This window comes from Suricata suricatta, chromosome 1, assembly GCF_006229205.1.
Source record: "Suricata suricatta isolate VVHF042 chromosome 1, meerkat_22Aug2017_6uvM2_HiC, whole genome shotgun sequence".
Taxonomy (NCBI): Eukaryota; Metazoa; Chordata; class Mammalia; order Carnivora; family Herpestidae; genus Suricata; species Suricata suricatta.
Window position 1 is genome coordinate 85,595,208 of NC_043700.1, and position 27,869 is coordinate 85,623,076.

Sequence of the window (27,869 nt, forward strand, 5' to 3'; positions counted from 1 at the left end):
CTTATAAAATTCAAATTCTTATTCAGTTTCTCAGGGTGACAAACTTTGTATTTCTAACAATGTTCTAGCAGGTTCTAGCAGTGTTGCTGGTGCACATTTTACATAGCAAGGTACTTACACTGCTATTCAAATCCATGATAGGGTGTAAACCATTTGTGTTAGCTATTCTGTATTAAAAAGATGCACAAAGTAAATAATTTAATGGCTAATTAAGTTTGGCAAAGAGTGAGTTAAACAAAGTTAGAGTTTTTTTTATTACAAGATTTTTCATAGTTAATGCCCTCCGAAAGTTTATTTTTCCTATATCCCGTTTTCATGGAGCATGTTAAAGGATTAGCAATTTGCAAAACTCACTATCTTGTATTAATGCTGAGATTGAGCTATCTTCAAATAATCTTTGTTACTTTCTTAAAAGCTTAAAATTTTACTGAGACATCCATTTAACTGATTTGTTTTCAGTTTCCTAATCTGATTCACGACTTGATGATTCTAATTTATTTACAAATGCAAATAGGTTTTACAAAAAACAAATTAATCAGGCTTTAGATTTTAAAGTGATTATGTTGTACATACAGATCATTCTTTGTTTATACTTAAAAAATGCTTGACAAGTGAATATTCTTTTTCTTTGTTCTCTTCTATAGCATTTCTATACACACGTTTTCCTAATATTTTCTTTGCATAATTTCATAGTATGTTTGTTGATGTATTTTTATTTGCCAATATTTTGTAAAACAAATGAAATAAGAGAAAAATAATCTTGGGGCACCTGGGTGGCTCAGTCGGTTAAGTGTCCAACTTTGACTCAGGTCATGATATCATGGCTCATGAGTTCAAGACCCTGGTTGGGTTCTGTGCTGACAGCTCAGAGCAACTGAAGCCAGTTTGGGATTCTGTGTCTGTCTCTCTCTGCCCCTCTCCTACTCACACACTGTCTCTCTCTCAAATATAAATATTAAAAATTTAATAAAAGAGAAAAATAATATTTCCACAAAATAACATTGAAGTTTCATTAACAAAAAGAAGTATTATACATCTTTTAATAATAATTAGACCAATTTTATGTGAATGAGAATTCTAACTGACCCACAAGAAACTGCATTGCCTCTTCAGAACCTCAGTGATAAAACCCAAGCTTGCCAAAATTTACCAGCCTAGAGGTGAACATAAGTTCATTTCACATAGATGCTCAAATGACAATGAGTCTTAGTTTTTTATGTAGGAAGGACTTTGGCATCTTCCCTGACACTCCTCACACCACAATCTTTAGGGTCATACATTTTTTAAACTTCCCCAAGAAGTTTATGTCTCACAAATACTGATAATTTGTTGTTCCTGTCTCCTTATCTACGTGTATTACCCATCCCATGGATTTGCTGCTCTACCAGAGGCAGAGATCCAATCAAGGGGTATGAATACATGTATCACACTGTGGTATGAAGGGGATGTGGGACCAACACCAAAGATACATGCAATGGATTGAAAATCAAAATGATTTACACAGCTTACAGTTTACATTAACATAAATATACGATCCTGTTATCTTCATTAAGATGAGTTTACTGTGCTAGAAAATTCTTTTTCAGCAAGGTCAAGTTCTAAAAAGTTTCATTTCAGGAACTTTTTAAAAATACAGAAACTCTTTAAAAAGAAGCCTCAAATAATAGTTTACACCTTACAACTCTTTTAATCCCCTGTTACAAACTTTGCCTGGCTGTTGTTACCAATTCTAAATCATTACATCATGATTCCTATCCTAATGTAGCCCCTCCCCTAAAATATCCTCTTTAAACAAGATGTCAAAATCATAACAAGCATCCCAATTTTGCCATTCTCTTTCAGAGATGTTACTAAGACATTGTCAGGTGGTGCTCTCCTGTTGAATGTGAATATTTTAGTTTTCTGCACAAACGTGACTTTCCAATAGAGATAAACAGCACTCTATAATGATAAAGAGTGTATCTTTTCTTCCTGAACTCATTTACTCCTCATATTCTAAGGTGATAGTTTTGGACCCATGTGTTTATTTCAAATTGTAATAAAACCCAGAGCCACTGATTACATTCCAAAATGTGAGAACCTAGGTGACTTTCCCCTTTTTCCCCAAAGAGAGGATTTGTTTACATTCCAAAGTAAAAAAGACTTGTCTATTTCTACATAGACTGGAGTGAGGAGTGGGGTTAGTATGCCAACATCTATATATTAAGCTTCTAATTTCTTTATTTTGATTCTTCTCCTATAGTATGGGACCCCTTTATTCCCCTCCACAAGCAGGTCCACCTGGCTCTCACCCATTGCCCTCTGGAGGAAAATGGAGCATGGCCCAACAGTACTAAGTTGTTACATAAATAAATAATCAATTTTGCTTTTGATCCGGAAACCTGGTATATGCTGTCAGAACAAAATAAAAATATAAGCATATATTTACTCCTTTGCCATATAAGCAGTAATTAAGTCTCCTGCTATTCATAATTGTTTTGGTGACTTTTTTTCAGAACCAGTATTCAATGTTGCTAAATTTCACAATGGTTTAAGAAGAAAAGAAAAGAAAAAAAAGAAAAGAAAAGAAAATCACCTCAGCTATTCAGTCTTGCAAGTTCAGAACAGCACCTTGATAGTAGTCAAGGTTCAGAAAGCACCATGCTCCTTCACTGTTCACTTCTTTCTCCTATTACCCTACAAAAACTCACATAAGCCACAAACAAAAGACATAGATATCCATTTTTGCAAGCTAATGCCTAAGGGATTCATTGTTCCATCTGTTACGCTAAAACTCCAACCAGGGCTCAGTAAAGACACCTTACTATAATTCAAAAATATTTCTATGGCCCAAAACTCCTACATGACACAAAAGAGATTCAGGGTAATGAGTGACTCCCTACATCTCCCCTAAAATATTGATTAAGTTTGTTTCAAAGCTTTTCAGTTGGAACCATGTGTTATACTATTATTCCTGCCTTTCCCAAAAATTTGCAGTCAGCCTCCAACAGTCTGTCCTATATTCCCTGTGCTCACTTAGTCCTCCAGCCTCTCTGCTATCCTTCTACAATCCTAAATGCCCAGTGTAAAATTCATCCAAACACTGAAAGATCGCTTGCTTACTTAATCATTCTGGTTTGAAATTTCATAAATTTTAAAATGGTCTTATTTTTAAAATGTAAAAATATATAATATATGGTGCTTCTTAAGTATGTATGTGTCTTAAAAATTACTTAGGGTCTTGTCATAATGCAGATTCTGATTCAGTAAGCGCAGGTAAGGGCTTAAGTGTCTGCATTTCCAACAAGCTCCCAGGTGATGCTGCCATTGATGGTCTAAAGACTCCATATGAGGTAGCAAGGTGTTATAGGAAAACAAGCCTCTAGGAGGAGAGTTTGCACATTTCAATAAATGTAAGGAAGACCTTCTAACACAAGATGAGCTATTATTGATTAAGACATGGAAGCCTACTGTGTTAAGACGTGAGAATTATACTTCAAAGGGAATTAGTGTTATCTGTGTACTAAATCCATTCCTTTACCTTCTCTTTTCCTCTGTTTCTTTCCTTCTTTTCTTCCCTTTGTGTGTAAATACCCATTCTCATTTCTTCTTTTTCATTTCTGTACTGATTCTTAATGTCTTTTTATTCCCCTCCTTTCAACTTCTAATAAATGATTTTTATATTTCTGCTTATTACTTTCAGGTTCATTTCCAAATTGTCTTGCTAAGATTCTGCAAAGTTCCACCTAACTGGCCCACATTCAGGATGATCTCATAAAGGAATGGGCTATCGATATAGCACAGTCATTTTTGAGAGGCATTAACAGATTGCGGAGGTGGGAGGCACCTGGGTGGCTCAGTTGGTTGAGCTTCCGGCTTCGGCTTAGGTCATGATCTCTCAGTTCATGGGTTCGAGCCCTGCATCAGGCTCGGTGCTGACAGCTAGCTCAGAGCCTGGAGCCTGTTTCAGATTCTGTGTCTCCCTCTCTCTCTGACCCTCCCCTGCTTACACTGTCTCTCAAAAATAAATAAGAAACATTAAGAAAATAAAAAATAAAAAGATTGTAAGGTTGTGAGTTATGCTAGGACAAAAGATAGATAATATTCTCTAACAACAAGTTTCCTCAAGAATACTTTAAGCAAATCTGTGGTGATTTTGTTTTGTTTTTATTTTTATTATCTAAATGCTTATATTTAAAACAAATCACTGCACCAAGCAAGAGCTAACTTTCCCATTCCAAATTATAACAAAGCACAATAGGGGCAAATGTCTTTTGGCAGGACAGGTCCAGTATGTGCATGGATATTCTTTCACTCACTGTGGTTGGGCAATTTTATTTATCAACAGTCATTCTTACACAAAATATTAATTCCAAAGTACTAATGTCACACAAAAAGAAGTGGTCTTAATTACATGTGTGGGACAGTATGTTCTAAGTGCTAAAAGGTAGAAGCACAAACACAACCCACTTTTAAAAAAATTAAATAGTTCAGAGAATTTTCCATCCTCCCTTATTCTTGTAATAGAAAGTAGTGTTGGGGTCTGACACTTAGATCTGGTTCTTATTCTGGGTATTCACAAAGTGTTTCTCCATCTGACTTGTATCATTAGGGTTCTGGATAAAAGTTCATCGGCCTTTTTTTTTTTTAATTTGAGAGAGAGAGAGAGCATGAGAGTCAGTGAGAGGGGCAGAGAGAGGGAGAGAAGGAGGAAGAGAGTGAGTGAGAGAGAGAGAGAGAAAGAAAGAGAGAAGGGAGAGAATCTTGAGAATCTTAAGTAGTCTCCAGGCTCAGTGCAGAGCCTGATGCAGGGTTCTATCCTACAACCCTGGGATCACAACCTGAGCCAAAAGCAAAAGTTGAACACTCATCCAGGGGAGCCACGCAGGTACCCCAAAAGGATCATTCACTTTGGAGAGAAGTATAACAACTCCTTCTTCCTCTTCTTGCTTTCATGCTCATGATTTTTGGGATGCATGCTATCTGAGGGTCTTTTAGAGCCACTCTGCTGTTTGGCTTCTTCCAAAAACTTGTTTAAATAAAAAAGACCTTCCTCAAACTGAACTGATCCTTTTAAGCTTTTTTGCCTATGGTCTAAACCAGAAAACAGAAAACTCCTTATTGGGAACAACTCTGTTGGTCTTTATTTTGGCTTCCAAGTCATCACCATACCTGTCCTTGTTCAGATTTTTACTGGACCTGTAAATATTATGGGCCATAATCTTTGGTACCTCTGCAGCCTTGATTAGAAACATTGTAAATTTTATCTTTTACACCTGCAAAACCACTGTCCATGCCCTTGGATTGGTTGAAGAGCTTTTGGTCATACCGAACATTATTGGACGTCTGAGGATTGGGCACATAAAGTGCAATGACTTCACTGACACCTCAATTTTCATTTCTCTGTAGTTTTGGCCTCTTATTAGAAGCTTCCCTACAAAGATTCCAGTCATACTCTCTGTCTTTTCACCTGACATTCCATATTTCATCCCTCTCATCCACATGGGTTTTGATCCCAGCACTTCTCTCACTGGCTTTCTGGGGTTTTTTCTCTAAGTTTCTCTTGATGTTTCTCCTTTACTTTTTGAGCCATATTCCTCTCTACTTGAGCATATATTTTTACACCTTCAAGAACCTTCTTATCAGCAATATAGAGAGTTCCCCAGCTTGGCAATGTTCTCATTGATATGAAATGTCTGCAAGCCTTTTCTGTAAGCATCCAGATGTTTGTCTAATGGAATTGTACAATCTTTTGCATTTTTCCAGTTTGAAATACAAGGAGGAATCTTCCATTCTTATTGCTACTTCATGGTTATCTTTTGAATAGAATACATGACAGGTGCAGAAGAAAATTGGAGAATTTTCTTTTTAATCTTGAACCTTGGAGGTTCCACTGGGTCTTTTTGCATTCCCACTATCCAAATAATTCTGTTTAGCTCCAGAGTTGAAAGCCACTCTTGATTGAGATGGTGAGTATGAAAAACACTGAGCAGGAGCTAGTTTATCAGCTACTCAAATTGGCATGGCTGCAGCAACCTTCTCTGACACAGATTTTTCTAGGGCTGCCCTTGTCTTTTCTGGTATCTCTTTCATCAGGTCTTTGCAGGTCTGGATCATCTGCATTCATCACTTCCATGGGAACCAGGTCACTTTATTTACGATAAATGACATAGCAGTTTGACTGTCCTTGCTGAGCAATTGCATTACATTTAAATTTCCTTCAGGATTTACCTGAATGGCCTGTGCATTTGACATTTTTTCTTTCATCCCCTATGGAGTGGATACTGGGCAACATAGATCTCTGAAAAAATACCTCCAACTCCAAAATCCTCTGATGATCACAGTCTCCAGTTTTTCTGGTACTCATATGGAGAAGGCTCTCTCTGAGAGACCAGAGAGGTTTGTCATGATCTCTGGAATCTTGCCTTTTCTTCAGCCTCAGCTGGTCCTAAGGTAGCTGGCAAACAACATCTTCTTCTTTGTCCAGAGGGAGGTATAATAATTTTTTTAAATGTTCTCTACTGTATCGCCTTACCTACTATCTTCAACACATACACACACACACACACACACACACACACACACTTAATTATATTCTTAATATTGTGTTAGCTTAACTGAAGTCATTTTACAGATATACTGTTTTTCAAAAAAATAAAATTCTAAACTCATTGGTTTTTCTGATCTTTATTCTTTTTTGTGTGTGTTTCTTCTTCTATTTCAACATATTTTATACAGATACTGGGACAAGAGTTAAAATGTAACATAAATTTTCTGGATATAGATTGTCTTGTTTGGAGATCATAAATAAATCCTAGTACTATAATTTATTTTCTAGTTGAAGTAGAAAATGGGTATATAAGTTAAGGTTATGAGATAAAAACTAGTTTTTTATGGTATTAATTCCTTTTCTTATTTTGGTTTCTTGCCACATTTCTGTCTTGCTAAGAAGAAAAGTGAGGAGGCTTGCAAGCAAGAGCAGCAGTAGAGAGTATGAGACCATCAGTGTAAGAGATAAGAACAAAATAAAAACGACCACCAAGTCAAAAAAGGTGGGGAGGGGAACAGATACTTAAAGAAAAATAATAAACTACTTGTATAGAACTAAGGTCTAGAAGAGTGAAAATTTAGGAATAGCAGACATGCAATTGATAAGAAAAACTAACATATACCTTAATATTTAATGTTGTTGCTTGTAATTTTCTACCTTTGTTCTTATCATTTTTTTCTTGGATAATATTCAAATTGAAAACAATTTCCTACAGTGACTTAGGTGCTATGCATAGCACAGAACTGGGGATGATGTGCACTGGTTCATTGAATTTACCATCCAAGTTAATATTATTGTGCAATGCTTCAGTAAGCATGGTATACCTAAGAGGCAAATAAACTCTATCAGGCACCAAAGTGTCATTTGCTGTACCAGGAACGGTAACAGAAATGGAACCCCAGTGTTCTGGAAGAAGATGTTTGCCTCTCATGGATGATCACTAGAAACTAATTTGTTCACAGTAGGATTGGCTGATGATCGTGGTAGCTTTGTCTTTACTTCTTTTTATTAAGGGCACAAGATCACAAAATTCCCATTTGTATACTTGGGAAAACCAAAGATAACATTCAAATATAAAAGGAAAACAAACGTATATATGTACACTAACATGGCCAGAATAAATGCATTGTCAAGCCTCAAACTTAGTGTTTTCTGATGTATCTAATTTTTTACCTCAGTATTAGAATTCTTCAGATATATTAAAGATATATGTATGAAAGACTGTTTCTTGGAATGCCTAAGTCAAAAAACCTATGAATTTATGGGCAAGAACAAGAAACTGTAATCTACTCAAGTTTGGAGGTAACATTGGCATATATATATATATGTGTGTGTGTGTGTGTGTGTGTGTGTGTGTGTGTGTGTGTATGCAAGGGTAAACTTAATTTAAGTCAAACCAATATTATTTAGATCCTTAAATGAAGAGGCTTTATAACTAAAACAATAGTTTTAACATGGGAAGTATGTAGCCTGCCTGTTTAACTATGGACTCACTGCTTGTAATAATTTTTCACTGATTTTCTGAGACAAAGATCCCCAAATGCTGGGGCCATTTATCATTCTCTTTTGTATAACCATGGGATGGGTAGCAATAAATGAGAGTATATTTCTTGAATTATTTTACAAACTGTTCAGATAAATTTCTACCCTGGAATAAAAGGTTAAACTAACATGCATAAGATAACTACTATTAGATAGCAACTCTGATAAGTTACTTACATATGATATCTTATTTAATTGCTTAGAAGTAAATGTAATTTACACATTGTCATTTCAGAAAGTCAAGCTTAAATAACCTTTTAACTGTCATCTGTATGTTGTGTGAACATGCTGTTCACACTTGGTCATATCTATTACTCTTTTTTTCTTTACATATATTATAGAAATTAAGAATAATTGGAAATTAGAAAAAAAAATAAATTATAGAAAAAACATTTGAGCATGCAGGTAAGAATCACAAAACATATGAGTGTAAAAGGCAAATAAGTTCATAAAATATTATTTCTTAAATGGTTGATATTATCAAAATTGATAGAGCAAAGCTCACAAAAGTATACTTAGTACATTTTTCATTAATTATAATAGCATAAACCTCAGGAGCTAATATATGCATTTTTTTGAAATTTCAATTTCTTATTTTTACTTACATAATAATGTTTTTGAAAGATGTCAAGGATTTAGAATATATATAATTAATGATATTATAGTTCTTTTGTTTTTTACAATTATCGTTTATAATATATCTCACATTGCTGCAATGTTTTATATGAATTAAAAATTTGATTCTTGAAGTATCACATAAATTACCTTTGAAACTTTGTATTTTCAAGATGTATTTATTACAAAGTGGAATAAAACAACTGTGAATTACACATAAACTTGATTGTTTAATTTATTACAGCACATTTAAAGCACTCAATAGTAGTCAGAAAAGCTCTAAAATTATTGCAACTGTAGATATACATATGCCATTGTTCTAGCAAATAATCCTAAATAAGCATATTTTATTACTCACCAGTCTCAAGAGCTAAACTTTATAACAAGTAATTTTTCTTTTCTATTACCCATATTTTAACTCTTAGTAAAGGAAAATACAGATTTTATAATTTGAGAGTATACCTTTTTACTCTGATTAACCAAAATCATTAAATGTTCATTTCTGAGTATACTTAATGAGTACTTGAGTAGAAATAATGAGCTTCTTAAATATGCCTGACTTTAAGCTGCTGATTTTTACCCTTTCTACAGTTCCCATAAATATCTGTTTCTGTTCATCCTGAAGAAACAATTTCTGGTAAATCACTTCCAAATTCAAATATATTTTGATCTTATTTACTAAATCTTATTTAACAACAAACAGTAACAACCAACAGTAAAAGTAATAATAAAATTTATGACTTGGCTGCCCCACCATTTAATATATCTTTAATTATTGAAACTAATCATCATCTATAGAGAATCCATTATAATTTTTTTATTTGTGGCTTCTGTATTTTACTGCATTATTCAAGCAATCTATCAACAGAACTAAAACAAGTATGAATAAAGCACATACATTGTCTCATTGAATGGATGTATTGAAAACAAAAATTAACTCAACTTTTATTTTCTTTTAGATTTCAAACAAATGCACAAATACATTGCTGGCTTAAGTACTTCTATGAATTTAATCACAATTATTAGCATATATTGCCCTGCTGAGGAGTGTAGGCTGATAGAGGAATATCATAAAGAACACAAAATAAATCTAAAGGTATTTGTAACATATTTATAAACTATTATCATCCAGAATTGCTGACAATTATCCTCTACTATAAGAAAAGGTAATGGGCACTTTTGTCAATTATTTATGATATTTCCAAAAATTCTAATAGATTTAATTCTGGGATCGGAAATGTTGCTCAAATTGCTCAAGTTTTAATACTTTGCAGGTGGAAGGGTCAGACATGATTCCAGACTTCTCACAATGGAATATTTGCAAACATCTGTGCATGTGTCATGCTTCGGCAGGGTTTCTCAATCTACTGATAAGTACACTTAGTCATCATAGAGCACAAACACGAATTTACGTACCCTAGATGCCCATGAAAATGAGCCTTTTATCTACCCATCTTTAAATAGAGTGCTCTCATTTTCACTTCTGAATTTCATCTAGATGCTGTATCTGCTTCTATTACTTCCTTGAAAAATAAGCCATAAAAGAAATGAAAGTAATGACACCTGGGTGGCTCAGTTAGTTAAGTAACCAACTTCATCCCAGGTCATGATCTCACAGGTTCAAGCCCCGTGTCAGGCTCTGTGCTGACAGCTCAGAGTCTGGAGCCTGTTTTCGATTCTGTGTCTCCCTCTTTCTCTGTCCCTCCCCTACTCATGCTCTGTTTCTCTCTGTCTCAATAATAAATAAACATAAAAAAAGAAATGAAAGTATAAGTATACTTGACGAGTCAAAAGTTAACCCAGAGTTAAGATGGTGGAGTAGTAGGAGGACCCTGGCCTTGTGTAATCCCTGGAACAGCTAGATAAACACCAAAACATTTTGAACTCCTAGGAAATCAATCTGAGGATTGGGAGAAAGGTCTGCACAGTTTGAGAGAGAGAGAACTTGGCAGGTATGAGTTGCAGAGACATGAATTGGGGGAGATAAAAACCACAGTGCCACAGAGTATAGGGAGCCCTTTTCATGAAGAGAAGCAAAGAAGGAGAGAAAGCATTGCATCAGATTTGTGCAAGAAAAACACTCCCTCCATCATTGACTGGGGAATAGTGAGGAGCAGATTGCCACAAGTTTTTGCAAACATTGGAGCTCAAATATTGAAGTTTCGAAAGTTGGTGCCATTCACTGAAGTTGACCCAGGCAGACAGTGGTGTTCGTTGGGGGAAGGAGGACTGAGGCCCAGGAGCAGAGAGCAGACAGGGTAGTGTGAGGATCCACTGGGTGGTACTGAGAGAGAGTGGTTCTTTTCCCAGAGTGCATTTGGAAAAGGGTATATTGCTCTCCCAAAGACAAAAAAAAAAAAAAAAAAAAAGGGCCGACACCTTTGAACAGCACATTAAAAGGCAGGGGACAGAGGTACATGCAGAGGGTGGGTAACCTGATTACAGCCTCTCGCTGTGCTTTACCATAAACTCCAGGCACCTGTGCAGCCATGTGACTGCTTTTCTGGGACCGAACAGCACCGGGCACAGTGCTATGAAGCTCTCCCCCAGAGGAAGGTAGTGGGTCCATACCTTGCCAGGTCCTTTAATATATAGAGTTTGGAATCTCCACCACATGCCAGAGATAAAACACTTTGGCACCATGTTAAAGACTCAGATACAGAGGTGTTGAGAGTGGGGATCTGACAGAACCCTAGGACTCAGAAGGAGATATTGCACACTCATCTGTGAGGGTTTCCTGAACAGCAGCTGGTGAGAGATCCCTGCCCTGGGGCTGAGAGAGAGGAGTGATGCCATCTTCCTCCCCCCAAGGAACTTCAGTGAGCAACACAGTGCCCCAATGGAGGCTGGAGGTGCTTACAGCAAACCCTGCCCCCCTGTGCCCTGCAGTGGGATCTGTACTAGGGAAGGTCTGACTACCAGCCAGGATAACTAGAATCTCTTCCAGAAAAATCAATACAGGATCCCCATATGCACCAAGCCTACTGATCATTGAGTACTCCGAAGCATTGGCTTCAGCTTTCTTTCTTTCTTTCTTTCTTTCTTTCTTTCTTTCTTTCTTTCTTTCTTTCTTCCTTTCTTTCTTTGCTCTTTGGAAGCAGACTTATAGTTTTTCTTTGCTTGGTTTCTTTTGTTCCCTTTCCTTTTCTCTCTTTTTAGATCAGGTTTTTTTCTGTTTTTATTTTATTTTATAATCAGGCTTATTTTAACAAACAAATCAAAGTACATATGGTTAAAGGTTCAAATCCTCCCCCCTACAAGCAAGGAGGAATTCTGCAGAGGACTGACATGGAGGAAAGAACAGTCAAATCATAACAGCAGAGTGCACACAGAGTATGCCAGAAACACTTCCTGAAGTGCCAAGACATGGAAAGCATATAAACTCTTCTCAATATAGCATTATTTTCAGGAACAGGAAACATATCAAGTTTTAATAACACACAAAAGACAGAAACCTAGATAAAATGACAAGGTGGAGGAATTCTCCCAAAAGATAGTTCAAGTTCAAGTAGAAACCACAGCCAATGATTTTATCAAACAGATATAAACAGTATATCTGAACAAGAATTTAGGACAGAAGTAATAAGAATACTAGCTGGGCTTGAAAGAAGCATAAAGGACAAGAGAGAAACACTTGTTGAAGAAATAAAAGACCAAAAGACTAGTTAGGCTGAAATAAAAAATGCAATACCTAAAAAATAAGACTGATTGAATGTAATCACAATGAGGATGGAAAAACAGAGGAATTAATAGGTGATATAAGAAGATACAATAATGGACAATAATAAAGCTGAAAAGAAGAGGAAAAAAAACTATTAGAATATTAATATAGTCTTAGGGTACTCTGTGATTCCATAAGGCACAATAATGTCCTTACCATAGGAGTCCCCAAGGGAGAAGAGCAATAAAAGGGGGAAGAAAGTTTATTTAAACTTAATTATAGTTGAGAACTTACCTCATCTGGGGAAGGACACAGGTATTCAAGTCCAAGAGGCACAGAGAATTCCCCTAAAAAAAAAAAGAAAGAAAAGGAAAGTAAAAATAGGCCAACATAAAAACATATTAGAGTGAAACTTGCTAAATAAATACTAAGATAAAGAGAAAATTATGAAAGCAGCCAGGGACAAAAGGTCCTTAACCTACAAGTGTAGACATATACAGTTAAGCAGCGGATCTGTTCACCTAAACTTGGCAGACCTGAAGGGAGTGGCATGATATATTCAATGTGGTAAATGGAAAAAATATGCAGCCAAGAATACTTATCAAGCAAGGCTGTGATATAGCATAAAAGGAGAAATAAAGAGTTTACAAAACCAAAAATAACTAAAGGACTTCATGAACACTAAATCAGCTTTGCAAGAATTGTTAAAAGGGACGCTTCCAGCAGAAAAGTGAGCCCAAAAGTGACAAAGAATAGAATGAACAGACACAATCTATAGGAACAGTGACAGGTAATACAATGGTACTAAGTTTATATCTATCAGTAACTACTCTAAAGATAAATGGACTCAATGTCCCAATCAAAGGCATAGCACATCAGAATGGATTTAAAAATAAAACAAAAAACAGGACCCATTGATATGCTTCTTACAAGAAATCATCTTATATCCAAAGAAAACTCCAGATTGAAAATGAGGGGATGGGGAATCATTTATCATGCTAACGACATAAAAAGAAAGCTGTAGTAGCCGTATTTGTATCAGACAAACTAGATTTTATTACAAACACTGTAACAAGAGATGAAGAAGGGCACTATATCATAACTAAGGGATCTATACAATAAGATCTGGCAATTATAAATATTTATGCCTCCAACTTGGATGAAGCCAAATATATAAGCCAATTCGTAGCAAACTTAAAGAAACTCATTGAAATAATACAATCGTAGGGCACTTTAACATGTCACTTGTATCAACAGACAGCTCATATAAGCAGATCAACAAGGAAACAATGACTTTGAAAGACACACTGTAACAGATGTCCTTAACAGATATATTTAGAGCATTTTATTGTAAAGAAGCAAAATACACATTCTTTTTGTGTGCTCATGGAACATTTTCCACAATAAATCACATACTAGGGCACAAAACAGGCCTCAACCAGGACAAAAAGATCGAGAGATTATACCACCTCTGTTTGCAGACCATAGCTCTATAAAACTAGGCGTCAGCTACAAGAAAAATTTGGAAAGACCATAAATACATAAATACATGGAGGATAAATAACATCCTACTAAGGAGGGGCACCTAGGTGACTCAGTCCATTAAGTGTCTGGCCAGCTCAGGTCATGATCTAACATTGCAGTTCATTGGAGCTGCTCAGGTCATGATCTAACATTGCAGTTCACTGGAGCTGGCTTCTGGATGATTCTGTGTCTCCCTCACTTTCTGCCCTCCCTCCCCTCTCAAAAATAAACAATTTTTAATGTAAAAATATAATAAAATAAAAAGAACATCCTACTAAGAAGTGAACTGGTAAACCAGCAAACTAAGGAAGAAATAAGAAAGTACATGGAGGCAAATTAATATAAAAAGACAACATTCTAAAATCTTTGGGATTCACCAAAGGTGGTCATAAGAGGGAAGTAAACAGCCAAACAGGTCCTGTCAGGAAGCAAGAAATATCTCAAATACACAACCTAAGCTTACACGTTAAAGGAGCTAGAGACATAATAGCAAATAAAGCCCCAGCCCAGCAAAAGAAAGGAAAAAGTAAAGATGAGAGCAGAAATGCATGATATGGAAACAAAAACAAAACAAAGCAAAACAAACAAAAACAAAACAAAACAAAACATCCTCATAGAACAGGTCAACAAAACTAGGAGTTGGTTTTTTGAGGAATTAACAAAATTGATAACCCCCTAGCCAGACTTATCACAAAGAGAAGAAAAACACCCAAATATATAAAAGAATGAAAGAAGAGAGATCACAACCATTGCAGAAATAAAAACAATTATAAGAAAATATTATGAGCAATTATATGTTAACAAACTGGGCAATCCAGGAGAAATGAATAAATTCCTAGAAACATATAAACTACCAAAACTGAAACAGGCAGAAATAGAAAATTTGAACAGACTGATAACCAGCAAAGATTGAATCAGTAATCAAAGGTCTCCCAACAGAGTCCAAGGCTAGATGGCTTCCCAGGGGAATTCTACCAAACATTTAAGAAAGAATTAATATTTATTCTCCTGAAACTGTTAAAAAAAATAGAAATGGAGGGAAAATGCCCAAATTATTTCTATGAGGCCATCATTATCTTGTTTCTTAAACCAGACAAAGACACCACTAACATAGATAATTACAGACCAATATCTCTGATGAACATGGATACAAAAATTCTCAACAAGATATTATTACATCAAATCCAGTAGTACTTTGAAAGAATTACTCACCACAATCAAGTGGGATTTATTCCTGGGCTGCAGAGGTGGATCAATATCTGCAAATCAATCAATGTGATACACCACATTAATAAGAGAAAGGATAAGAACCACATGATCCTCTAAATAGATGCAGAAAAAGCATCTGACTAAACAGAACATCCTTAAGAAAGTAGGGAGAGAAGAAATATTCCTCAATTATAATACCCATACAAAAGACTCACAACTAATATCATACTCAATAGCAAAAAACTGAGAGCTTTTCCCCTAAGGTTAGGAAGATGACAGGGATGTCCACTCTCATCATTGTTGTTCAACATGATATTGAACAGCCCCAGCCTCAAATCTTATACAAAAACAAACAAACAAACAAACAAAAACAAATAAAAGGAAGAGATCAAAGTTTTGCTATTTGCACATGGTATATTCTATGTAGAAAACCTGAAAGAAAACACATTGCTAGAACTGATATTTAGCAATTCAGCAAAGTCATAAGGTATAAATCAAGGTACAGAAATCTGTTGTGTTTCTATATACCAATAATGAAGCAGTAGAAAGGGAAATCAATGAACTAACTCCATTTTAATTACACTTAAACCCGGAAGATTCCTAGAAATAAACCTAACCAAAAAGGTAAAAGGGCTGTATTCTGAAAATGATATAACTCTTACAAAAGAAATTGAAGAAGATGCAAGGAAATGGAAAAATGATCCATGCTGATGGATTGGAAAAAACATATATTATTAAAATGCCCATACTATCCAAATAAATCTCCACATTCAAGGCAATCCCAGGCATTTTTCACAGAGGTAGAACAAACAATTCTAAAATTTGTATAGAACCAGAAAGATTCCAAATAGTCAAAGTACTATTATAAGTCAAAGTAAAGCAAGGTGCATCAAAATTCTGGACATCAAGCTGTATTGCAAAGCTGTAAACATAAAGACAGCATGGTACTAGCACAAAAACAGACACATAGCTCAATGGAACAGAATAGAGAACCCAGAAATAGACCCACAACTATGTGTCAACTAATCTACAGAGAAGGAAAGAATATCCAATGGAAACAAACAGTATCTTCAACAAATGGTGCTGGGAAAAATGAAGAGTGACATGCAGAAGAATGACCCCGGACCACTTTCTTCCACCATACACAAAAAATAAGTTTGAAATGATGAAAGATCTAATGTGAGACAGGAAACCATCAAATTCCTAGAGAACACAGGCAGTAACCTATTTGACCTCAGCCATAGTAACTTCTTACTATACACATTTCTGAGGCACAAAAAACAAAAGCACAAATGAACTATTGGAACTTCATTAAGATAAAAATCTTCTGCACTGCAAAGGAACCAATCAGCAATCCTAAAAGGCAGCCTACAGAATAGGAGAAGATATTTGCAAATGACATAATCAGATAAAGAGCTAGTATCCAAAGTCTGAGCTTATCAGACTCAATATCTAAAAAATAAGTAATCCAGTTAAGAACAGGGCAGAAGACATGAACAGAAATTTTCTCCAAAGACATACCAATGACTAACAGACATATGAAAAAATTTTCAACATCACTCATCATCAGGAAAATATGAATCAAAACAACAATGAGATACCATATCTACCATATCACCACTGTCAGAATGGCCAAAATTAACAACTCAGAAGACAACAGGTGTTGGTGAGTTTGTGAAGAAAGGGGAACACTCTTCCATGGTTGGTGGGAATTTAAACTGGTGCATCCACATGGGAAAATAGTATAGAGGATCCTCAAAAATTTAAAATAGAACTACCTTCTGCCCAGCAATTGCACTTCTAGGCATATACCCAAAGGATAGAAAAACACTGATTTGTAGGGGCACCTGCTGCCCAATGTTTATGTTAGCACTATCAATAATAGCAAAATTATGGAAAGAGCCTAAATGTCCATCAACTGATGAAAGGATAAAGAAGATGTGGTTTTATATGCAACAGAATATTATGAGGCCATCAGAAAGAATGAAATCTAGCCTTTCGTAATGATGTGGATGGAACTAGAGTGTATTATGTTAAGCAAAATAAATTATTCAGAGAAAGACAAATATCATAGGTTTCACTCATATGTGAAAGTTAAGAAACAAAACAGATGAACATAGGGAAAGGGAAGAAAAAATAAAATAAGATAAAAGCAGAAGGAAACAAGCCATAAGAGACTTAACAATTGTGGGTTGCTGAAGGAAAGTGGGTGGGGAAGGGCCTAGAAGGGGGATGGCCATTAAGGAGGGAATTGTCATGAGCACTGTTGTGTTATATGTCAGTGATGAATCACTAAATTCTACTCCTTAGACCAATACTACACTATATGTTAATAAACTTGAATTTAAATAAAACGTGGAAGAAAAAGTTAATTCACTATATCTAAACTTCATTGGAACTTTGCATTAAGAAAGTATTTGAAAACTAATAATAAACTCGTGGTATAAAAATGAAACATTTAGTGAATAAATGCTAAGTAATTATGAAATTTAATTTAAAATTTTATGATCTGTGCACACATACAGTTGATATACAGTACACATATGTGTGGATATAGCTATTAGTATAATAGATATACACAATAATTACTGTTGTTAATTGGTAGATTTTAATTATCAAAAAAATAACAGTTTTGATTTTTTTCATATTAGTTGTATTCTTTTTTGAATGGATGGAAAGAAAAGAGTATGATTTCTGATATATACTTACCTTTCCAGGAGATGGTAGTACAGATGTTCATAAGAGAGCATTGAGTGGTAATATTTTAAAAAAAGAGGAGCTTTCAAACTTGAAAATAGTATGATAAAAAAACGTAGTGTTAAATATTATGAATGGAAAAATTATAGCAACTGATATATTTAATGTGAAAACTTGAAATTAAAAACTGGTGTATATGCATGCTTTGTTTATAAAAATAAACTTAAAATAATCAAAGCAGCATTCCCCATAACACCAATCTCTAATGTTTACATGTGTTTATCTCTGTGACCCAAACACTACATAGTTCAAAAGCTTCAATTTGATGTCTCACAGCCAACACAATCTTAAATCACACATATATAATTTTTAGTCACTGGTAATGAAACAGCATTGATATCCTTTGTCCTTTGAGATTATCCAAGGTAATACTTTCTCTCTCATTTTATGTGTTTGTAGTTTCCCTGAAATTAACATTCTTAATTTAAATATTCCAAATCAGTGATACAGAAAAGATAAAATATTCAGAAATCATCACTGATGGGTTGTAAAATAAAAATAATTATAGTTGGATAGATCTGTAAGGAGAATTTTAATGCCAAACAAAACATGACTGAGGAGATTATATAGAGAAGCAAGAATTCCTTACATGTCTTGAAAATAGGCACTAAGGGCAATTAATAAGAAAACCCTCACTTTTTAGTTTGCATGTGTGCCTGGAATGGCTTGTTTAGTACCTTCATGGGTAGCACTAGTCTATGTTTGTATTATGATATTTCCTTAGTAAAGTCACTGATATTTAATTAGGCCTCAGTAGAAGCAGGCTTAGAAGTCACTTTACAAAACTACTTTGATTTAATTGTGTAATATGACATACCCTATGTGCCCTAGAGTAATTATGAGCAAGTGCCTTTTTGAAGTGATGTGCACACAAAACAGCTTGGTTGTGTGACCTGCTCTGTGAGCATTATAATAGCTTCATTGGGAGTAGGTCACATGAGTCACACAAAGATAGGAACCTGCATTGGCTGTTCTACCAATTATCTTGGTGGGCAGTGAGCCTCTGAACGGTCCTCAGCCTTGTACTAACCTTCCGCAAAAGGTCACCCCAGTGCTTCTGGGTTAGGATGAAAGAATGGTCTGACATCATTCTGCCAGGCATTTTTTACAATAACAGTAATTTTCAGTTATTCTGCTGCTTTTTTGGTCCAAATTATTGTGCTTTCCTGAACATTTCTCTTTCAGGATGGATGGCATTTACCTAATACTGTTAGGTGATTATTACTTAATATTTTTGAGGGCTTCACATCTTCACTATAGAGAAACTGTCAGCAGTAGTTTTCAAAGTTTTGATTTGCTTATTTATTTTTAAGTCACATACCCTTGTGTTCAAAGGAAAATTTAAAGAACCTCATTATATAAATATATAAAGTCAGGTTTTCCTCAGGTTGATAGAGAGGGCTGGCGGGAGAATGCAGAAGTTCTTTCTATCTGTCACATCCCAATCGGCAAAGGAGGTCTGGTGGAACTCATGAAAGTTTGCACAAAAAAGGTAGAGAGAATACAGTATGCTGACATTCATTTTAAATATTATGAACTTATAAGAAAAGACCAGTTTATAAAAATATCACATTATTTGAAGTGACCAAAAAGCAGTATTTAGTTTTGTATACCTTCATAAGAGTACTCATATTTGTCAAAAATTTCATTAAATCCTGCCACTTGGACCAATTATCTATTCTCAGCAGACTTTATTTCTTTAATTTTTCAGAGTTTTTGATATTTCAGTTTGTTTAGCTATTTTTTAAGTTTACTTATTTATTTAGAGAAAGAGAGCAAGTATGAGTGGGAGAGGGGCAGAGAGAGAGACACAGACAGACAGAGAATCTCAAGCAGGCTGTGAGCACAGAGCCTAGTGCTAGGCTCAACCTCACAAACCATGAGATCATGATCTAAGCCAAAATCAAGGGTCAGAAACTTAATTGACTGAGCCACCCAGGCACCCCAACTTCCAGCACTCTAGAAACTTATCTTCATCATACATCACAGATAACCACAAACATACACATGTAAGACCCATAAACAACATATACATAGACAAATATACTTACAAAGACTATATTTGATTATAGAAAAAAGATTTTTGATCATCTTCATTCACATTTCAAACAATCTAGTATAATCTTACCCCCTCATCATAAAGTACCTCTATCATTTTAAAAATCTTTTTATTTTCACAAGGAAGATGCTTCCTTTTATAGTAGGATTTCCCTCCCCTCCTATCCTTATGTGATTAATATAAAAATCTTACTATCATCTGAAATTTCAAATTAGTCTCCATATTTCCTCCATCTCTTGTTTCTTTCCAAATCTATTTTGTATATTCTTACTTAGATGAAAATACATATAGTATATAATGTTATAATATATACAATATGAGTATTTACAAATCCTTTTCTTTCTGAATTCAAACACCTACACAAATCTAATCCAAATATCTTGTGAGTGTCAATTTCTACTTTCTGAAATGTAGTATAAAGGTCAAACAAGTTGGATCTCTTGATCTTCTGTTCTATGGGGAATGCCTGATATCCAATTAGTAAAATCTATTCCATTGTTGTAAGTCTTACTCAAGGGCATCTTCAGATTCAAATATTCACTGATAAACCCACTATGAAAAATTTATTACTATCTGAAATCCTATAAAATATGATATAATTTTCATATAAATTAGCATAATTTCCTTATATTATAGTGTTTATCCCTTACACTTGAATTAAAGATCATGGAATTTTGTAGCTATGAATTATTAATCCTTATATTCTGGATTTTCTGTCAAAAACTAAATGCAAAAGAGCAAAAATATGAATATAAAAGAGCAATCAAGAAAAATATTTTTTAGCTGGATGCACAAATACACTAATTAGTATTAGAAATAAATAATGGTTTGGGGTATAACAAAGGTAATTCAGTAGAAAAGTAAAAAAAAATTAACAATTTTTGATGATGAGTTTGAAAAATAATATTTTAATAAAAGTTTTACCTCAATGTCAAATATAAAAACATATAAGTGTATTAGGTATTACTTCTCCTTTATGTCTATAAAATATTACCATACATTTTTATTCAAAGTCACTTTTTAAAAATATTGTTAACATTTATTTATTTTTTAATTTTCTTATTATTTATTTTTGAGAGAGAGAAAAGACAGCATGAGCAGGAGAGGGTCAGAGAAAGAGGGAGACACAGAATCCGAAGACAGCTGTCAGCACAGTCTAACGCGGGGCTTGAACACAGGAACCGTGAGATCATGACCTGAGCCAAAGTCAGAGGCTTAATCGACTGAGCCACCCAGGTCTCCAATATTTGTTTGTTTTTGAGAGACAGAGAGAGGGAGAATGAGTAGGGGAGGGGCAGAGAGAGAAGGAGACACAGACTCTGAAGCAGGCTGCAGGCTCTAAGCATCAGCACAGAGCCTGATGCAGCGCTCAAACCCACAAACCACTAGATCATGACCTGAGCTGAGGTCCACCGCTTAACCAACTGAGCCACGGAGGTGCCCATCAAGGTCACTTTTTATTGCATATGTACAATGATGAAATAATTTTGTATTATTTCTCTATCCCTAGCAAAAGAAAACACAGACATTCATTTGTGTAGGAGTTTATAATATGAAGTGAGTGGTAATAGAGAAGATGGAATTATCACAGAAGTCTTATTCCATGGCAACAGATGTAATTAAGTATTTACCTTCCTTTTTTTTGCCTTTTTATTATTAATAGTCTTTAGACGAGTTTGCATGTGTTTTATTGCTCTTTAGGGCATAAATTGGTGATGTAAAAGTTATTTTTATGACACTATGAATTAATTGCTAGAAACATGTTCTAATTTAACTACATAACCAAAGTATAGTCAGGGATATTAATCATATTCACCTTTTAAACACACACACACACAAATCAACTTTATCTCCATGAATAATTTCCTGTACTAAATTTGGTTAACTCAAAAATATGAGCTGTAATTCTTGAGGGAATAAGGGTCTTATTCAAATAATTTGTTTTCTTGGGTAATGAGTTGTGACATTGTTATCAGTTTATGTTCAGGATTACAAAGTCGGCCCTCAGAAATCTTAGGTCAGTCTTTGTGTATTATTAAACTACGTTTCTCTCAACTGATTAGTCATGTCTTGGGTATTTATATAACACATAGTCATTTCTTGGGTATTTATATAACACATTCTATGAAAAAAAGATTTGAGAAATGTGAGACAAAATGAAAAATATTAAATAATGTTTTCTTTAAACCATAAAGTCCATTTTAAAAGAGATAGATATAAGCAGTATTGGAAAACATTTAAAAACTACAAAGCAAAAAATATGAGAAAATTGAAACAAACACTGAAGAAAAATATTGTATATTTATTGTTTCTTATTGAAGTTACTATTACTAAGCAGCCCCTTTTTTCAAAGTGCTTTGAATCCAGGCTGTTTTAAGAATATAAATAAAAACATAAATGAATTTAAAATATAAAACAAATTACATAAATGCAATAAATAAATAAAAATTTAATTAATTAATTAAAACAAATTAAAAGCTTTGTATTAAAAAAAGTCATGTATTGATAATAGTGTATATAGTGAATGGCAGAAGTTATAAAGGTCTAGAAACCTCATATACTGTGCTTCAAATATCATTCCCTTGCACACCTATTGACCAGAAGGAAAAAAAGAGAGAGAGAGAAAGAGAGCTTACAAGAAAAATGAGACCCCTGCATCATCCTTTCCCTAAAATATAAACAAGACTCAAAGCTTTTTGACAAAATCCAATGTTAGTGTTCTCTATGACAACCATTTTTTTAAGAAAAAATTTTATAGTTCTTATTTATTGAGAGAGAGAGCGCACGCACAAGAGGGATGGGGCGAAGAGAGAGAAGAGACGGACAAGCCCTAGCAGGCTCCAGATTGTTAGCATGGAGCCCCACATCATGTTTGAACCCACAAACTACAAGATCATGATGTGAGCCAAAGTCAGATGCTTAACTGAGCCACCTGGTCACCCCAATTTTTTTTTTAGCTTCTCTTTAGTAATCCTATTTGAGGTGAGATCTAGGGGAAACTTGAAATCATAACCTGTTCTGTAGAATCGTGGTCGACTACCTCTTGGCTTCATAATTTATAGTGTTTGGTCTGTGTCAGTGTAGGCTCTGCCTAACAAACACAATTACATCTTATGTTTTCTGTTTGTTTGCAGGACGGCTGCCAACCTCTAGTCTGCAGGACATACCTAAGGTCGTTGATATTTTGAACTAAACAAGACTCATGGGACATGGTTTGTAGTGCTTCCCCTGACAGTGAATAATATCTCTCATATGCTCATATCCTTTCTGGTCATTCCTAAGCAATTCAGAGACCTACAGACAATTTAAATTGCAAATATATTCTCAATTTAGAAAGTAAAGTTTTCTAGGATTGATAATCAAAACTCCTAGTTTGAATTTAAATTAATATATCCTTTTTTTTTCACTTACTAACCATATTTCCTGATATCTCTAAAGTTGAAGCATAGAGAAAAAAGAGAATAATCTAAGTCTATGCACAATGCCCCCTTCTCAGCAAAGACTTATTCAAAAATTATAATCTATCTCATGTTAGTGTACATAGTTTTTTCACAGACTTTCTTGTTGGACCTCTCCATGATAAGTTCCCAGACAAAAGCAGTGTTAGTGTTTTTGGCTAGCCAATTCCAATTCTACCTAAGCTTTGGCCTCCTTTGGTACACCCCATAGCCTCTAAGTGTTGTAGTGTCCTGTGCTTTTCCTTGGTTCTTTAGAGTGGACTTGCCATGGTGGCAGGTTTGGAAGCTATGCATGAGCTCAAAAGCATCAGCTTTTTGACCAAAATTGATTTGGTGATTGCCATTCCTGACCTACAAGCAATAAAGACAAATACTGAGTCCATGAAGCCAAACTTAGAGGAGACCAGCCAACCAGTCTGTAAAAGTGCCTAACATCAATCACCTTGATCCCTAGAACTGGTGAAGTTTCTACTGATGAGGGTAAAATATAGGTTTGCTTTTCCTTTCCATAGTATTTCAGCCAACACCACCAACTGCGGGTGTAATGAGGATCTTATGATATGGGATCTTGCATAATATCTGCTAGGTCTGAGGGAAAAAATTAAAGCTAAGGAAAGGAAGCAGTACTTTCAAAACATGGGATCAACCGGTACTACTACATATTACTCCATCCAGAATCTAATAGATAAACATATGGGTACAAAAGAATGTCCTCATAAAGATGCAACAAGGGGGGCACCTGGGTGGCTCAGTCGGTTAATGCTCCGACTTCGGCTCAGTTCATGATTCCACATTCATGGGTTCGAGCCCAGCGTCAGGCTCTGTACTGACAGCTCAGAGCCTGGACTTTGCTCCTGATTCTGGTCTCCCTCTCTCTCTACCCCTCCCCCTCATTCTCTGTCTCTCTCTGTCTCAAAAATAAATAAAAAACATTAACAAATTTTATTAAAAAAAGATGCAATAAGAGATCAGCACATAAACAGCGCTTTGTAAAAATGCAACACTAACATTCAGGATCTGATTTCAGCCTTTGACACCTTGAGCAGAGAACCCAACTAAGCTATGCCCAGACTTCTGACTTGCAGAACCTGAGATAATAAATGGGTATAGTCTTAATACTCTAATTTTGTGGTTATTTGTTACACAGCATAGAACACTAATACAACTCCTTTTTTACTGAAAATACCCCACCAATAAATCACTTGAACAAGAATCTTCATTCTAGAGTTTTCTTTTCAGGAACATAAACTAAGACGTCATCTTAAATGAGATTTCTTTCCATTTCTACTATGATTGCTCATCTGGTCTCCAGGATTTATGTGTATTTGACCTGCTGTCATAAGGTAGTACAGTTATTTCCCTGACACCAACTTTTACTCAGTGATGAAAATCATGTTCATTTTTCTAAAATGTGACTTATGTAACCATCTCTTAGATTAACTCAGTCACACACACACACAAACACACCACTATATATCAAATTCAGAAAGTGGTCCATTTGAAGTCTCTCTCAGTAATATTTAGTTTAAGAGTTAGTGCCCCTTATATCTTCCCGTTGAGAGGTAGAAAAATGAGACACACAGAACAATCTTTCTAATCAAATCCACTTAATGACCAATATTTCTTTTCTTTTTAATTTTTTTACATTTATTTATTTTTGAGAGAGAGAGAGACAGAGCACAAGTGGGGGAGGGGCAGAGAGAGACAGAGACAAAATCTGAAGTCAGCCCCAGGCTCTCAGCTGTCAGCACAGAGACTGATGCAGGGCTCAAACTCACAAATCATGAGATCATGATCTGAACTGAAGTCGGATGCTTAAATCACTGAGTCACCCAGGTGCCCCTAATTACCAATATTTCATAACTTTGATATGCTTGATACAGAATAACAATAGGACCTATAAAGGCTTTGCACTAACTCAACTTTAATCATAATTACAATTTTTTCCCTTTTGTGGTTCCATGTGCAGGGCGGTCACAAGAGAAATTGTGGGAGATTTTTAAGTTGGAAGCAGAGCAGCAGCCATTACACTATGCTGTGGTTGTACTGGCTCACTTTGTTCATAGGAGATAACAGTTAGGTCTATAGACAATTGACCTTACTTTTAGGTAAATCAAGTTCTAGGTTGGGTACTGGTGTAACTCTGTATAAAGGACCCCTTCTGCAGGTCAAACCATGTCATTGATATTAGACATAGTTAAAAAAATCACTTTGTCCTTGTAGGTTTTAGACTGTCCTGTGGGTTCTAATTCTCCCTTTTTTTACATCCAACTTTATTTTCCCTAACTGCCAGCCCTGTGGACTGAGGCTTCAGGCTCACCAACATGCACAAAGGTAAAAACCTGTCATAGACTTTTTACCAGCTCCTATAACTACATAAAGTCTAATCTTTATAATCATTCAAATATTAAATATGTATAATTTTTATATTGTGAAAAATTACATAGAAATGATACTGGTTCTACTTTCCTAATCAAACTTTCACAGGTTATTGACATCTACTATCAAATTTCTACATGATATGAATCTGACATTGATAATATATATATCTTTTAATGTATGCCTTTTACACAGGATTCTGATATCTACTGTGTGTAATCATTAGTGATGGAGCATTTAGTGTGTATTTGTAGCATTTATCAGAGTTTTTATTTGTTGTTGATGCTATACTTCTTCAGTCGTAGGACACTCAGGGCAAGCACAGAGTCTCAAAGGATCTGATCATGTGCCCATACTGCCAGATTTCCCCTCCTATCAGACACTAGACTAATGCATAATGCCTCCCTTGAGGGCTATGAAATCAATCTCCACCTCCAGCAACTCACCACCTAAATACATGGTGGAAGGGTGACCTCCAAGGGTTACAACCTCCATGCTCAACACCTTGATCAAAGGTAGGCAAGAGGCTCATCAAACATACTGTGGCACTACCAGGCCAGGTTAGCAATGGCCAGTGCCTCCTCCTTGAGATGCTATGGTGTGTGCAGGCCTTATCCCTACCTCTACTCATCATCAAATCCCTGCAAGGAATAAAGGGAAAAAACAGAGTACAGGCTTTCTCCTTTCTTCCCCTCTGCTTACACAAATATGTAAGGGGTGGAGGGTGGCAGAAATGGTGGGACAGGAGAAAAAAGAGGAGTAGGTCAAGAAAATCCTGGGATACTAAGGGTTGGGGAAAAAGCATGAAGAATAACACATCCTGGTAAGGCAACATGTGGTATTGGAAAATATGAGCCCACTTGCTAAGACCTGGAGTACTCTTCATTATTTCACTGAGCTTCACATAAAGAAATCAAAAGGCAAAATGAAGAATTTCAAGACAGTGGACAGAGAGCATTTAATCACAAATATGGGGCTCTTTTGACGATGGGGCCCTGTGCATCTGCACTGTTCACAAGTCCATGGAGTCAGCCTGATTCTTAGGTGTATGGGGCTAAGAGCAAATATTTCACTTTATTTAACTTTTAGAAGAAATGAATCTCCATAACGTAACTCACGTAGCATTTGTCTGGAAAATCATGTACACTGTACACATGACCAGTGAAACACTTTTTGGAAATAGAGTTTCCACATTTAATAAAGTATAGAATTAAAACTATGCAAAAGTATAATAGAATTTGGCATAAAGTGGAATTTTATATATTTTCTTTGAACTCAGCCTTGAAGTATTAATGATAGAATTTCAAAGTTGAAGTTCATGAAAGGCAAATGTACATTATGCCACTGAAGGTTATTCCACTAATTTAGTGACTAGTATAGAAATGCCAATGCAAATGTGCTCATTTTCAAAGGAGATCCGTGAACAACCTAGTTGTTATCAAGACTTAATTCCTAAGGTAATGTGGCTTTGCTGTTACAGCAATCTAAATCCATATTCATTTGCATTCTCAGAAATACACACCCTCATAACATAAATATAATGTTGGGTTTCAACCCCATAAAAGGTTTGAGTTTTGGTCTCCATTTTGTTTCAGGCAGACCTATTTAACAAAAATCTAAAAATCACCTCTGGGGAGATAATCTTTATATAAGCAAGTCTGACAAAAGATTTAGGGAGGGGCACAAGTCCTTTAGATGAAGCTGTGAAAAGCTCATTTAAGAAGATCAATCAGGAAAATAATTAGCCTCAGGATATTTGAAAGTGAAATAGCCGGTTTGGGATTAGAGGTGAGAGAGAAAAAGAGGGTCAAGGTTCCTGAGAATGTTCTTATCTCTAACAATCCCCATTTATTCTCTAAGGAACAGGACTTGTCTATCATCCTGGTTTTTAAAAGTCTTCATCTGATGCAAAATTTTACTTTTCTTTCTCTTTGTTATAGGAGCAAAAATGAGCTTTTTTATGACCTGACTTATGTCAATAAAATGACGTAACATATTTCCTCAATTATAAAGCCTATCATTTTACATGAGAAATGGATGCTATAAATCAAGATAAAAGAATATCATCAGTTTAAATTTTATATTCCTTTATATTTGCGAGAAAGGAATGAGATAGTTTAAGAACTAGTATTACTC

At 35.2% G+C, this 27,869-nt stretch overlaps 1 pseudogene; it reads right to left on the minus strand.

The window, feature by feature from the left end:
* Positions 1–4,885: 4,885 nt before the first annotated feature.
* Positions 4,886–11,255, minus strand: LOC115301304 (annotated as a pseudogene).
* Between the last annotated feature and the right edge of the window lie 16,614 nt (positions 11,256–27,869).